This window comes from Agelaius phoeniceus, chromosome 1, assembly GCF_051311805.1.
Source record: "Agelaius phoeniceus isolate bAgePho1 chromosome 1, bAgePho1.hap1, whole genome shotgun sequence".
In the NCBI taxonomy this organism is placed as follows: Eukaryota; Metazoa; Chordata; class Aves; order Passeriformes; family Icteridae; genus Agelaius; species Agelaius phoeniceus.
Genome location: NC_135265.1, coordinates 101,515,328 through 101,529,651, shown reverse-complemented (window position 1 = coordinate 101,529,651; position 14,324 = coordinate 101,515,328). Strand labels below are relative to the sequence as shown.

The window sequence follows — 14,324 nt, the reverse complement described above, 5'->3', positions numbered from 1 at the left end:
AACTTCTCTAGGTAACCTGTTCCAGTAAAAATCCCTTCCCAATAGCCAATATTAATCTGCCCCCTTTCAGTTTAAAACTCCTACTCCTCAACAAATCCCTGCACTCCCTGACAAAGCGTCTTGCAGGATCTCTAGAACAGCCCCTCATTGAGATAAAATAGTAGAAGTTATCCTCCTAAATAGGCTTTAAGCCAAACATTTCCAACATTTAGACCTTTTGTAGGTGGAATTGATCCCAGCACCATAAAAAACACCCTTTACCCCATGTAAATCCTGCAAGCCCAAGAGTTAATAACTTTCTTTATTGCTCAAAGCTTGGAAGAGGGAGAGAAGGGAATCAGACACATTTCTTGATGACTAAATAAAAGGTTTTAAAGAAACCTAACTTTTTACCCATATTTGGTGTTATTTTTAGATTTACAAGAATAAAAAACTCTTTTCACACAGCCCAGAACTCAAGACTATAGTTAAATAAGCATAGTTATACACATACATATCTTTTAAATAAGTTAGCTCTGCTCCTAACAACTGAAGTCTCCTGGGGGTTCTTTTTCAGGTCTCAGGGACCATGGATGCGTTAATGACACTCTCATGTAGCTTGGCTGTATTTCCCTTTATTAAAGTTGTATCATCCATTTTAGGCACAATTCATTCTAAATCCCAAACTTAAACCTCTACAAAAGGTTAAAAATATATATTTAGAATTAATGAAATTCAAATTACACAGTTTCTCAAAGCCAGTGTACTTGTAAAATGAACCCTCTCACTGCAGCAGGGATAAGTGAAGCTTAAAATGACATTATAAAAAAAAAAGGCATTTTTGCCCTGTATGGATCAACTATTTTATAAAATATTGCCTCTCTTCTGAGGAGAAGTGAAAACCTGCTGTTCCTGCAAAAAACATGAGTGATTTCATCTAGGAGAGCACAAGATGGGGGCAGTGAGGGAAATACCATATGAAACACCAGTATGGCACCATCTGGGTGATTCCCAAGTCACAAGAACACTGACTGCAAGGAAAGGAGATTAAATGAGACACAATAATTACAGAAATTAATCCTGCATAAATGAAAATCAATGGAAGAATGCCTTAAGTTTCCCTTTTTTTTTTTTTTTTTAATTTCTTATTAGTAATTGTTTGTGCTACCTTTGTCTTATGAAACTCTCTTTCATGTTTAGGTTGGCCAGTCACCAGGCTCTCATTTTGATGACCCTCCAACTGGAGACTGGGTTCCTGTTTGAGATCCTAATCATCTCCGCCACATTTTGAACAGAATCAGAGATCTTTCTGTCTTCTGATGCGTTTTTAGAGCAGTTACCATTAACTTTTAGTTAGAACTTTCTGATGTGTTTCCTTAAAGTGCATGAGAGAGGTGGGGTCTGTATAAATTTTGCGCAGGGTAGAACAAGCAAAGAAAAATTTTAACATGGAAACATGCAAATAGATGCATGCAACATTATCAGGGGAAAATAACTTTACCTGAAACAAAGGTAATAAATGAAGAAAGAAATGTAAAAAATCTACAAAACAGTGCTAGAGGAATCAACAAACCAGTAAATTAGTCATGAATTTGTAGTGAAATAAGGTAAGAGAAAATTAGTTCAGTCTTCCCTGTATAAAGGATTCTTGTGATCTACACATTTAATCTTTGCCTCTCTCTGTCATGCTCTCTTTCTGTCTCTGGAAAATAATTCTCAAATTGTCAGAACTAAATAGCTTTTTAATTAAAAAAAAGAAACCACACCAGAAATTTGTGCAGAAACACAGAACATTTTCAAAGGTAAAGGATAGAATTTTTTAACATTTGAAAACAAAATCAAGTAGAAAGGTTTAGAGAATATGACTAAAGAAGAACACAGCAAAGAAAAACAGATACAAGTAGGTTTTCTGAGTGCAAATTGCTAGGATGTAAAAATAATAATGATGGTCTTTGAGGAGAACCATTTTTTCAGTGAAGTGTAAGTAAGAATAATTAAAAATCAGGATGGAGAAAAATATGGGGGCAATGCTCTTGACAAGAAGCTCTCCAAAGGTGGGAAAGCCTCTCCAAGGCAACTCTGGCATCTCAACCCCTTATCCTGTGCATTTGCCCAGGACAAAGCAATTTAAATGGAAAGAACAGCCTTGCAGTTTCAGGGGAAAAGTAACTAAGGGGTTACTAAGGAAAGGGTTGAAACATCAACTTCTTAACCTCAGTAGTCCAATCACAGGAAGACTGTGCACAGACTAGGAAATCCATATCCAGGGCAGCAGAAGGCCATGCACATTGAAAGAAGAACTAATGAGGCAGATCTAACACCTTCCATGCCTGATATTCCAGCACTGTGAGACTGAAACCCCTTTACTAGACCAAGAACTGTGGATTGACTTTCCCTTCTGGTCTGGGCAATGCACATTCTTGTCATTGGTCTAGATAGAAATTTAAATTTGTATGAAATATATCTTTCAATAAGATTTTGAAAACATTGTTCTGAGGAGTGAATCAATGGTTAAGAAGTACCTTGCAGTTAACATTTTCAGCAGCATAACATAATTTGTTTAACCTATTGTTTAAGTCAAGGGGAGCAGGGATAGGTTTTACATCTGTTTTTTTATCAGATACATGCTTATTGGAAGTTTTAAAGTAAGCCTTTTTGGCTTTGGCTAATGGGTTTTAAATAACTACCAATGCTAGCTTGAAGCAAAGCACCTTTCTTGAAATACACATTTATTGTTTTTTGAATGACTAACACTGACTTAAACAGTGATATCAAAATAAAAATCTAATACTCAGTATGAATTTATAGCAGTGAAACAATGTTAGCTGAAATTCATCACAGCAGCTCAGCAAGAGGCCTGTGATGACTACAGAACAAGTATACAATCAATTACAGCCTGACTGGCAAGTTGTGGCACTCATATTTTCTGGAAAAATCCCTTCACCCAGGATTTTGCTCCTGGGAAGTTGAGAAGCCTCAGAGAAAAAGGAAAACAATAATTATTTGATTTGCTTCTCCTGTGTTTTGCTCCTTTGGGATGTGTTTGGAGATTGTTTACCAACAGGTGGTTGTTTCATTGGTTTCATGTGAATTGTTTTGACTTACTGGACAATCAGGTCAAGCTGTGTCGGGGCTCAGTAAAGAGTCACCAGTTTTTATTATCTTTTTAGCCTTCTGTGAGTATCCTTTCTGTATTCTTTAGTAAAGTTTAGTATAGTCTTCTTTAATATAATATAGTATCATAAAATAATAAATTAGCCTTCTGAGAATATGGAGTCAGATTCGTCATTCCTTCCTGCCATGGGGCACCCTGCAAATACAATAGCAAATCACCTGGCAGTGAATTTGTTTTCATGTAAGTTTTCATAGTTAGTTCCCCTCCATTAAAAACAAAAAATATAGAGTGAACAAATTATGGGTGATAGAGCACTCCAGAGCAGAATGAATGTTATAACACCACAAGCAAATTTTATCTAAATGTCATAATTTCTCAAAGTGATTTCAGTAAAACTACTTCATTCCTCTGTTTGTATTTCCATATGCTCACAAGTTAATGGAGGAGTTATAAGCACAATATCCTTTGGTTTAGTGCATCTTCCAAAAAGCTTTAATTGCGAGGGCGCCAGTCCTTGAAAGCAATTTGAACATTTATTCCCTTCCAGTCTCCTTCATTTCATTATATTTTAAGTACATATGTGATTTTCATGAATGGTCATTGCACAGGTCAGGTCAATCAAAGACTACCATATTAATGATTAGGTCAAGCATTATTACTGGCAGGTATTCTCCTCTTTTTCTAATTGCTTTTAACTGGTGAATGACAAGCCTACTCAAAGAGCTTTTATACTTTATTGCTATGATTTTTATCCAACTCTGCTGTCTTTCCAAGTGTCATTGACTATTAACAATGGTCTCTACACAGAGAACTGTAAAGGGCAAGTAGTGATTCACTTTAAAATATTTTCTTTTCTTTTACCAAGAAGAGATGTAATCATCCAAATAATTGTATTTATATTGCCTCTAAATCTGCTATTTATGAAATAAGTCTATGTTAAGGGACTTTAACAGGGATTTCATCCATTTTAAAAGAGGTAAAAGCTGAATTAATTCATAGATCTGGCTTTAGTTCAGTAGTAAAAGAAGCCAAAAGAGTCCAGTTACAGAGTACTTATCCAGCTCATTGGAGAAAGTGACTGAAGGCAGAAGAAAAAAGTCTAACTCTTTCCAACATTTGGTGCAATTTCATTTTTGAGAATTGAAAGCAGAAGCCAGGCTGCAGTGATATATATTTTTATACCATATAAATATAATTGTCCTGCAGTAAAATTCTGTAGATAATAATTTGGCTTATTCATAAATACAACCTCATGTTGTAAAGCTGCATTCATAGGCCTGACACCACTTTAAAAGCACACCAGGTGCTTTCATCAAGACATTTTTATACATTAGATAATGGCACAGCCTTCATGAGGAATGAAGAACAGCTTTAACTAAACAGTAAATTAAAAAAAATACAGAGCATTAAAAAAATCTGTTCATATATTCATGATATGAACCTGCCTCAGAGGGCTCTTTGACAAATAATTGAAAAAAGTTGAAATACAAACACACTAACAAAAGCTCAATTTCATACAAATGGTGTTTCTTAAGTGGCTGATTCATTGACCCTGTACAATAGGCAGTCTCACAAGTAATCTTTTCCTTCTCTCTCTCTATTTGCCATTTTTGCAGTTTGGTTATCTTATAACAATGTTGCAAGCTATCATCCTCTTAAGAGCCATGAAGGTCTCTAGAAAGAATTAAAATATTCAAGTAAATGTACTGAAAAAGAAAAGAAAGCTGGTATAATTTCAACAGAAGACCTGCTAGTGGGACATAATATGTAGGCAGAAAAGAAGTGCAATAAAAATATGGAAAAAAGAGAAATAGAGTGATCTGCAACTGTAAAACTAGTGAGATAACTGCACTTGATAAGACAGACAAAATTCAGTCTGCATGGAGAGCTAAAAACAATAGAAAATGGAAGAGTTAATAACTCTTGGAATGCATTTGAAACTAATTAAAGGGAAAAGAGTAATGAACTGTGCTGAAAGCAAAAACTATTAAAATGTGAGGACATTATGAACAGCCTTCTGGACCTGGTTATTTCATATTTGCAGTAATCACTCTGGCCAAAAAAAAATTTTAAAAGCTAGTTAAATGCACTCATTAGAAAGTTAATCTTTAGTGCAAACATAGGGCAGGACTGCAAAATTACATTAAAATACAGATTTGAGATATTAAGCTAGAGAAATCCAATAAAATTTAGTAAAAAATGGCAAACATTTGTGTTATGAAATAATATCTCATAACCAGGAACAAACACAGTAATGAAGATAAGTGCTCATTGGATCCACTAAGTATCCAACCTCAGGATAGCTTTTGGAATATAGAAAGACACGTTAGGGAAATCAGGGATTGTGGTACACCAGAATAACACCTACAAAAAGAGCCTGGTTTGCTTAGCCCAGAAAAATAAAGGCTGGCAGCAAGTGCAAAATGACAAAGGTGGTTTGAAGGATGTTAAAGAGAGAACATAGATGTTAAAGAGAGATCATGTAAAGAAGATCATGTAAAGAAGAATTTTGTCTTAGAGAAAACAGATAAACAATCCATAAAAATAGAGACTACTAGGTTCTTTTCATCAAAATGAAATCTTCCAGCAGGAGAAATGAGGAAAAGCAAAACACAAATTCTGTTAGAGTCACCACCAAAACTTATATCTAAATTATGGGGGGTTTGTCCCTACCTTGATGTTTAGATGTTTACCAGGAAAGGTGAGTGTTAGCATATTAATTCCTATAACCCTGTTGAAATTCATAGAATAAGACTTTATTGTACCTAATTTTAAACCTCTGTAGTAGAAGTTTCCTTATCAGCTAGTTGTCTATTTTCATCATTAATGAAGAGAAATAAAAAATCCTGGGACAAGATATATCTGGTCAATTTGAGTGTTTGTGTGAGATAACTTTGCTCCTCAAAATTATTATTCCTTTTTCTTCTCTGAAAAGAGTCTGGGTAAATAGATAAGCTATTGTCTAGAGCATAGAAATGTATATTTGATACACAGCAGGTACTGTAAGGATCTAAGGACTAAAATGGAAGAACTGTCTAGCAATTTACAGGGCACCACAACAAAATTCAGGAAGATAAAAAGAGAAAAAAAGTAATTCCTTGTATAGAATCTGTTTCTCTCTTTGTCAAGGTATCTGCTTTTACAGCAGAAAAAGGACACATATTGTTGTCATTTTACCCACTAAGGTAATATTGAACTTGGAAGTACATTGTGCCACCTCTATGACAGGGTGCAAGCGAAAGATGTGAACAAGTGACTGAAGGCTGGTTTCCACATGTCTCACAAATTTGTTTTTCTTGCTGTATTTCCAGACTCGATGTCTTTCTCACTGGAGCAAAGACTTCATCATTACTTTAATAGCAAATTTTTATCACTAACTTTTAAGAAGCTTGAAACAAACCTTTCTGTACCAGAAACTGCTCAGTTTATTTAATTTCAAAGAATTCAGAAAAAACACAGCACCACATCTTCAACATGCAAGGTGCTGTCACTTGTTCACCTTTTAAGTGAGAAAAAATATTTTAAATGTACAGTCTCTTTAGCTTGACAATTCGTATTTCTTGGGATAGTTCTAGGGACTAGAATCCTCACATGGAAAATTCATTTGCCCCCAAAAGATTTTCCTAGGAAAAATGATCTCCCAAGTGTATGTGTGAAGATTCCAAAAGCACATTTGCAAATGTTAGCCTAAAAAGTCAAAGTAAAAGAAATTAAAGCAATGTGGTTAAAACTTCCTCTTCAACTAGTTTGAGACAACCCCAGTAGACTGCAAAAGATTCCATGGGCAGTGTTAAAGCAATCAGGGTTAAAACAAACCCAGAAACTATTTAGTTTGACAGTATTTCCTAAGCAGTTTAATGGGTTTGTGTAGAAAGGATATTGGCTTTTGACATGCAAGCATTTGCTGAGCTGGTTTGTCATCCTGCTGCTTTGTGCTGGCAGATTCCACCTGGCTCTGCTGCTCCAGCACTGCCAGCTCCCACTGCTCAGTGGCAGCCATGGGTTTAAAGACAATCAGCTCAAAGAGGACCAGTGACCCTGATATATTTGAAACTATTGTGACACAGTGCAACAAAGCACTGTCCCACAGGGTACAGGGAGAGGAGAAATGCTCACACAACAGAGCTACATTAAGTTAATCATCTGCTCCAAGACTCTGAGTCAATTTGCTGAAATAAAGGGTTACCATGCTTCTTCAGGAACACCTTGAGATTATTTTAGTGCACAGAAATGCCTGAGGACACACCTACTTTTTGTCTGTGCACTACGCTAGAGAGCCTTAATTCTGTCAATGGCCCCTGGTACAACTTCTATAGGAGTGTCACATAAATCATCACAACCTGGACCTCTTACAGGTGAAATATCAATTAGTGGCAAAGAAAGAGGGAATTGAGTTCAAAGCCTGCTTGTGAGACACCCTTTGGAGTCTCTGCATAAAAGACCACCAGCACACTAGGTCACACAAGTCTTGGTGGTAAACAAAGGGCTTCCTTTGGTACTTTTCAAATTCTGAGTTAATTCAAAGCTTATTAATTCAAAGGCAAATGCAGGAAGGAAGTACAGACACTGATAAGCAGTACTGTTGGAAAAAAATACATCCTAAAATGGAATTTGAAGCAAAGGACTTTTTTCTTCACTCAGCTGCTGGGAAGAAACTTAGAATTAAGTATATGCAAACTAATGGGCTTTGCAGGGATCTAGAACAACCAAAACAGCAAGCTCTAGAGGTATGAATCCATCAGAAACAAAAAGATTTTCTGCATGTCCTCTCCCCCGTTTTCCATTGCCATTTTCAAGGTTATACTACATCCTTATTGACACATACATAAGCATAAAGGTAATATTTCAGCCATTTTCTAAGAAAGCTTGGATTCTATTCCATCTCACATCCTACACTTTTGACAGTCAGAGCAAAGCACCTCCAAAAGCACAAGACATAATAAGAAAGTTTACTTTCTTTTAGTTTTCTGATTCCTGAACAGGTAACTAGGATGCATTTCTTTCAATCAGCATATCAAATCTTAGGTGCTGCTAATTGCAGAATAGCATGGAACAGAAAGTACAAAGAGATCACGATGATTCTCAGTGTAGCCTCCAGGGGATTTTTTTCTTGTATTATTTTCCTGGATGTAACCTTGTAAATTCTGTCCAGGGGGTTCTTAGGGTTTCTTTACATTTCACAGCCTAATGGGATCAGTGGGTAAGCACAGTAACTCCTGCCTGTTACCACACTCTGGCATGCCTGGGGTTATAGTGCACAGACCCCATAAATGCAATTTCTTCAGGAAAACCTCAGGCTGCACACCATGTACTCTCTTGGAAGCACAGGACCTACTGTGCTCCCGCTGCCTGAGCATGAGCTACGTGTCACTGCAGGATCAGATTTACCACAGCTGCAGGCCACCTGTGCTGTGCACACAATGAGCTAAAAAGAAATCACAGAAAGCTTATTTCTTAGCCATTTAACCCATGCTTGTGATGCTGATATGCACAAAATTATGCTTGGCAAATGTTTTCAATGTACTGGGAAGTAGGGGGGAAGCTTTAGGTGATAACACACCTTCTCCTGAGGATAGTATAATGTATTGACAGAGGGTAAAAAAAGAGTTAAGGCCTCATTAACACTCCTCAAATGAAGGGCCTTTGTTTTTCATTAAAACCTGCCATCTCAAAGTGTGTCACACAGATGAAGTTACAGCATGGGGAAAATACAAGAAGGTTCACAAGATTTTGAAGACAAGTTCATAAGCACAAGTTATCTGTGGTTAGGGATTGAATTGCAAACAGCAGTTGCACCCTGGCACCTCTGCAGGTTGAAATGAGAGCAGAGATGCCAGTGCTGCCTGTCCTGCCCCGTGTGGCTCCTGGGGAACAGTGCCTCGGGCTGCTGCCCAGAGGTGGCAGTGAGGAGACCAAGCCACCCTCCTCCTCCTCAGGGAGGACTGATACTGGAGCTGCTGTGCTTCAAAATACTCCTTGGCTAAATCATTTACCCACACCCTTCCTTAAATATCTCATCTTTCGTAACTGTTAGCGTATTTTTCTCTCTATTATAGCATTAATCTCTATTTCTTTTCACTACAGCACAACCACTACCAGAAGTTATGACTTTTATGCACTCCCTGTGGTTAGGGAGACTGTCCTGAGGAGCAACTGAAGCCTCAGATCAGTTGCCATTTGTGCAGTGGCACATAATGAAAGAATGGTCCCTGACAGTTAAGCCTAGCAGACCTGAGTATCACTTTGAAATCTTGCTGCTAATAGGAATTCCTGTATTAAAATATGCAAAAGAATGGCCTAAATTAGAAAATATTTCTATTAATCACGTTTCTGAAAAATTGTGTCAATTATTTAGACTTCAACTAATTTAATAAAATTCTTCTTAATTGAATCTTCTGTTCTTCGTTAAGCATTAAGGCCATTATGTAATTTTGTCCCACGCAAAAATAATATTTTTTTTTTTAAGTAACATTTCAGCTTTACTATTTTACTCCTTACTTTCAGCTGAGGCAGCCAAGCCTATTAGTAGAGAACATGTTCATATTGCCAAAGGTAGTTCAGGAGTTCACTAGCAGATAGGCACAGGTGTAGACCATACGACAGCTAAAATTACATTTTTAAAGGGCAACATAGAGCAATTTTTTAGACTTTCTGAGGCTCCCTCATCTTCTAAAAGTTCAAGTTTAAGGGACTGAATAAATGGTCTGGTCATTTTTTTGAGAAGATTGCAAAAGCAACTATGACTAAATTTCCAGGAGCTGTTACATGTGAAAAGCCAGATTTGACAATACCTGAGTTCACAGTAACTCTTTATTTATCTGAAAGGCAAACCACCACTGCATCAATGAGCAAATGCTGCACATTTTTCAATATTTAAAAGAACAACAAGGCAAAATAGAAAACAGGATTCATTGCATTACTTCTCAAGAGGCTTCTATGGTACAGTGAGAAAAAACTTCAAAGTGTGGGCAAAACTCCTATTTCTTGTGAAAGCTGCATTATAACTTCCCAGTCTACATCTATGCTGTACTTGATCGGTAGCTGAAGGGGAGGAACCTAAAAAAAAATCTTTCCCAAAACCCTGCTTCCAAGTTCTTATTTGCCCTGCAGCCAGCCTGGATCGATGCGCTCGCTGGGTGTTTATTTTCCTTTCCTGAAGACAACAGCACAGCCTTTCAAGAAATGCTGCTGGGTTTTTGTCTGCCTGGCATCTGTTTTCTGCTCCTGTCAGACACCAGCACAAAGGCATGCAAGAAAACAGCTCACCAGGCATGGAAAGCCACGGCCCAACCAGACTGGAAATAATCTGGCTTGAGCAAACTGCAGGCATGCTACAGGCTTTACCCCAAAGTGCAGCAGTTTGCTGAGAGATACCCCAACAGATAAGCAGTGCAGATAGTCTGCAGGTTAGTTAGTTATAAATCTTGTCCTCAGTCCTTAAAACACTACTAAAAAGACACTGCAGACCTCAGCATACTCTATTACACACATCTTTCCTAGATGTTATCTCCATTCAAAGAACATGTGGACACAATTTGGAAATTGTCCTAAATCTAGAAAATCCTGAGAGGCTTAGGAGGCATTTTGTAGGAGGCATTTTGTTTCCAAAAATTACTATAACTTATTTCAGTCATATCCTGAGACATAATAGCAGTCATGTTGAAATGAAATTGTCTTAGCTCCAAAGGACAAAGGTATATTTTTTGTATGTAAAGTGTAAGGCATGTTGACAGTGCTGTTGAAAGCAACTAAAAGAGATTGAGCCCTGAAGTCTCTTCTCAAGTGAAGTTCTCCTGGATTCCATTATGTACTGTGATACAGTAGTTCTATAACATTTATTCACTTATTCCCAGTTTTCTTTAATATTATGTATTTGAATGCATTTTTTTATGTTAACTGCATTTTCTAATTTTGATTTTGACCAATTCTACACAGCCCCTGAACTATAGCTTGGGGATTTCCAATATTACACATTTGAGGAGGACAAGAAAAATGAGAATTTAACACCATTTCATCAAAAGTACTTCAGATAATGGTATAAAAGAAAGCTGAGACTGGTCATATACCTATCAATGAAACAGGGGTAGAACTGAGTTAGAACAGATTTTTTTATAAACAATTTTTACTAGACTCTTTTAGAAACCCCCCCCTCTCAATCAAATAAAACAGAAAAATATTTTCCAATTCAAACTACCTGGAACGTGTCCTGCAGAAGGCAGGGTATAATTATTCAAATACACATTTGGCCAGTTTACAGAGTTAACACCCAGTGCCATGAAAAGAGCCATGGAATTCTGCTGAAGCTGTGAGACCTTGGTTTTAACACATCTCCTGACACACACAGCACCTCCCACAGCAGCATGCTGCTCACTGTAGAGCTGGGTGGGCTCTGAGGGAAGAAATCTGCCCCCCAAACCCACATGGATCACCCTCCTAGCATCATGCCTCATGGTGATTTGTCTTCATATTGGTATATTCAGGGGTTTTTTACAGCAATATCATAAAAGAAGCTTTAAAACCTACCAGGCTAATGTTTTTGTTTTCTGCTCACAGTAAATGACAAAAATCACAAATTGTTCATTCTCTTTCCTCATAAAATTATGCCACATGAGGATCTCAACAGGACACCCCACTGAAAGCATATCCAGATCCCCCTGGCAATATTGCAGTTTAACAATAAAAAATTCAATCAAATAAGCTCAGTTTTCCACTTCTCATTATTCTGCTTATTTCTTTTTTTTTTTTTCCTGGCTTCCCTACCAGCCTTTCCTAATGCTGACCCCTGAGTGCTCCCTCCTCCCCAAGCTTCCTTTCCTCTGCAGATGAGGTGGCAACCTTCTTCACCCTCTCTACACACCACTGGGGGCTTTTCTTGGAATTAGCTCTGTTTGCTTTCCTCACACTCCTGCACTGCCTTCCTGAAGTTTAGAATCATCTCCTCTATTTAGAGAACAAAATTCTAGCAGCTTTTATGTTCAGCTAGGGCCAAGAGCTAGAGGAAGGCTCAATTGCTTCTCCTTCCCCTTCCTTTTTTTTGCTCTTTGTGAGTCAGAAGCACAGAGCAGGCAGCTGTAAAACTGGCTGAGGGAGTACTGAGGGTTTGAAGTCAAAAAATGTTAATAAATGAGACTTATTCGATCAAAGCAACTTTAAGAAAAACAATTATTTTTATTTGAAAACAGTACTGAACATTCTTAATGATAGAGCAATAATAGTCTATCTCTTTCTGTTTCCTGAAAGTAGGTATAAATATGTCAAATTAATCCACAAATTAGATAATTAAATAAATATTTTTCATTATGTATGGAGGCTATCTTTCTTTTAATGGAGAAAATAATTCCATTAACTACTCATCTACAGGACTCCTTGTTTTCATATTGCTGAATTTTTTACACATTATTCAGAATATTGTAAGACTAAAAATTCAGTAAGAGGCCTACTTCCATTTAAAAAACTGTAATTACAACATGAAATTACTTTCACACCAATAAAGCTTTGTTTTAATGATGTGCAGCCCTTCAGCATAGTATCCTTAGTTCAACACACATTAAGCAATAAGGAAAAATATTTTTGTCTATTAATTTCAAGAAGCTTTGGCTAGCCCTGCCTATTTTTGTAATTTCTGTAGTACAAAACAAGTATAACAAACACTATTTTTTCAGTGTTATTCCTTTATTGTTACTGCTTGTTTTTATCTATATTTATATTTTATTTTCTCAGCTATTTTTTACCACCATGGTAGCATCATTTTAGTTTGATGAAACAAAATGTTTCTTGAGAACAGACATGGCAGTTTTTTAATAGAGTCAAACATAGGAGGTTTCTGTTAAACAGTTGTAGCAACTCCATCCAAATGTTTGCTTTACCTGCATAACAGTGTGGAAGAAAAGGAAAAAAATAAAGATTGTTTGTTTGTTTGTTTTTGTCTGTTTCTTAGAAGGAATGCTAGCATTTCATAGTGGAAATGTTTATATCTCGTTGAATCCTGAATTGAATAGGAAATTATAAGGCATAGAAAGTGTGACCTAATAGCTGCTATAAATTTCAAAAATTTCTTCCTAGATGATTTCATATTTCTGATATAAATGTGAATTTTATAAAAGCTATCGCCTGATATAATTGTGAATTTTATAAAAGCTATGTGATGTGAAAGTTATGACACTCCTTGGGCTGGAATCAGGATCAAGAATCCATTAGGCATCACCTGATAATCTCACATCTTTAGTTAAGTAAATTGATGGAAAGTAACCCGTCCTGTGAGACAGCTCTGTGAAAAAGCAGTTCTCAGCTCTATATGAAATCATTGTTACTTCTAGCTCAGGTATGGCATTTGGACTGGAGGCCAGAGAAAAAATCTCTTTCTAAGGCCAGCATTGCCCCCTTGTGCTGTAAAGGAGCCAAGACATGTAACTTTCTGATTCTGAAGTTTGGAATGGGTTATCCACACACTAAGGTGTAGTTCATTTTAGCAATCTTTTTTTTTTTTTGGCGTTCTTTGAATGTAGAAATTTTAGAACAAAGTTTCCTTCTCATAAACATTTATTCCCTTTCCTCTTCAGAGACTACTTGTACAGAAAAAGTTTTCTCCACCTACACATTTCTATATATCTCTAAGGTCCACTATTAAATGGCCATTGTTAAGATATTGGAGAAACAACAGTGGAAATTCACAAAGATTTTATATGAAAGTGAAAAGAACTCATAAAACTTTTTGAGATTTCACAGTTGAAAAAGAAAGGGTAGAATATTTTAGATACAATATTCTAATACTAGAAAATAATAGATAAAGCTATGCTACCACTTAGAAGAGAAATCTTGATTTTGTGGCTCTTTCAGTTTAACAAATTAAGAAATTGGTCTGGGCTCAAACTCTCAAATATCAAGTATCACTCCACTGGAAAAAGTCAATAAATATTTCAAAATAATAAAAAAAAAAAGTAGCTAGAGCTATTCTTAATAATAGTAGCTATTAAATGTCAACTTTCCTGACCACTTTTCTCTACTTTCTTCTTACAGAAGCCAGGAAATCTGTCCATAAACTTCCTAGAGAAAGGGACCCTTTCTCTTTTAACACTAGAAATAAACCACAAAAAGCCCAAGGTTCCTCTAGATTAACTAGACTGCAAAGGCAAATTAATAGAGTGAAAATTCAATGAACCATAGAAAGCCATTTGCTTTCTTCTAAGAAGTTGATGGAGTCATCAACCCAATGTTGTTGACTTATATTTAA

The 14,324-nt window shown here is 36.5% G+C and overlaps 1 non-coding gene across 1 annotated transcript; it reads right to left on the bottom strand.

The window, feature by feature from the left end:
• Window positions 1-803: 803 nt before the first annotated feature.
• On the bottom strand, window positions 804-904 carry LOC129131590 (U6atac minor spliceosomal RNA). Its single transcript, XR_008535702.1, has one exon. It is a non-coding gene; the product is annotated as a U6atac minor spliceosomal RNA (small nuclear RNA).
• Between the last annotated feature and the right edge of the window lie 13,420 nt (window positions 905-14,324).